General features: G+C 49.5%; 1 protein-coding gene across 1 annotated transcript in view; it reads left to right on the plus strand.

Annotated features, from left to right (window-relative positions):
• The window catches only part of LOC109534832 (zinc finger SWIM domain-containing protein 5), a 47,568-nt gene that overhangs the window by 27,980 nt on the left and 18,125 nt on the right, over nt 1-1,463 (plus strand). The gene's annotated exons all lie outside the window — the stretch shown is intronic.

Raw genomic sequence — 1,463 nt, forward strand, 5'->3', positions numbered from 1 at the left:
TATATTAATAAAATCCAAAGAGTTTACGGTTACAACAAAATACCGGGAAAAAATCACCTAACCTTAAATCGTGTTAAATCATAACAAACCGCTAGGTTCGAATCGCCGCAATCGATAGAATTGACAAGAAGTGCCGTATACCTAGACGCATGTCACCTAGAGCGTGCAAAAATCGACTTTTTATGTCGTATCAAGTCCTGCGGAAAGTAACCAAAAAAATTATCTAATGATCCGGTAGGCTTCTCTGCGCAAGGGATGGCGGGTTATGGACACGCAACCCCCACTCCCAACAGTGGCGCCTCCTCCGTGTCGACCACGCCCTTTGAAAACAACGGGTTTGTGCAATTGGCGCAGAACATGCAGCAGATGAGTTTGGGGCCTGCGCCGCCTGGCGGCCCCAGAGGTTTTGTGCCTGTTGGCAAATGTGCGTATAGTGCTCGTTTTTGTTTTACTCGACTATACGGCTTTTTTGGCAGATCCACAGTCGTTTGACCCCAGGCGTGGCTCCATGCCAAAGCCGCAGTTGAATTTCAGCAAACGGCCAGTGCTGATGGGCTCCAGCCAAAGTAGTACTGGAACGAGCTCCCCGGCTACTACTGTGGTGGCGTCTGCGTACTGTCCTGCTGTTGCGCCTGCGCCGGCCAATGGGCAGTTCCGAACTCCACCACCGAGCACTCCGCCCGCGCCTCATTATGTGTTCAACTCCATGCCACCCAGGTTTTTCCGGCAGGTAAGCGGCGATTTTTGCTCCTCAGAGCCGATAGGGTCATGTGTGATCTGCTCTAGATGAGTGGGGATAGAGGGCCCACGCCGGGCACTGCCAAGAGCAGCCGCTCCCCCACCCCGGCCATTGAACTGTCGCCCTTCGAACGGCAGAGGTTCACCTATCCACCCCCCAACGTTTGCCACGGGTTCTCGATGCCTTATCTAGTACAAGGTAAGTGGTGGGCGTTTTTCGACTGGGCGGCTGTTTTCCAGTGGGCGCGTTTCATTTAGCAGATCCACGCCTAGTAGGGCGGGGCCAGCCGGCTGTTTATAGACACGCCACGCCCCCCATGCCTCAAACCAGGCAACCGATGAGCGTGCAGGGCCACGACAACCGATCTCATACCAGCAAAAACCGAAGGCCCAAGTAAGTACAGTTTTGTACAGTACTGTTCTGTTTCCGGAGCGATTGGGGCTTTTGCGCATCATCAGGCCTTTTGAAAACTCCCTTCTGAGCTCTTTTAGTTTCATTTGATTCGGATCGACCAATACAGCAAATTGATGCAATGTAAATGTTCCTTGTTGATAAGTTCTATATTGTTGAGGCGGATTACTTTTTTTTACAATCTTCTTTTTGGATATTTCGCCTCAAAAATTTTTGTCTCTAAAAAAGACAGAATTTCCTCACATCTTTTATTACAGATTGATAAATAGTGCTCCTATTTCGCAATAAGAACGAATTATTTATCAAAAAGTAA

The sequence above is a fragment of the Dendroctonus ponderosae genome, unplaced genomic scaffold (assembly GCF_020466585.1).
Source record: "Dendroctonus ponderosae isolate FM_Combo_2020 unplaced genomic scaffold, Dpon_F_20191213v2 Dpon_F_20191213_10, whole genome shotgun sequence".
Lineage (NCBI taxonomy): Eukaryota > Metazoa > Arthropoda > Insecta > Coleoptera > Curculionidae > Dendroctonus > Dendroctonus ponderosae.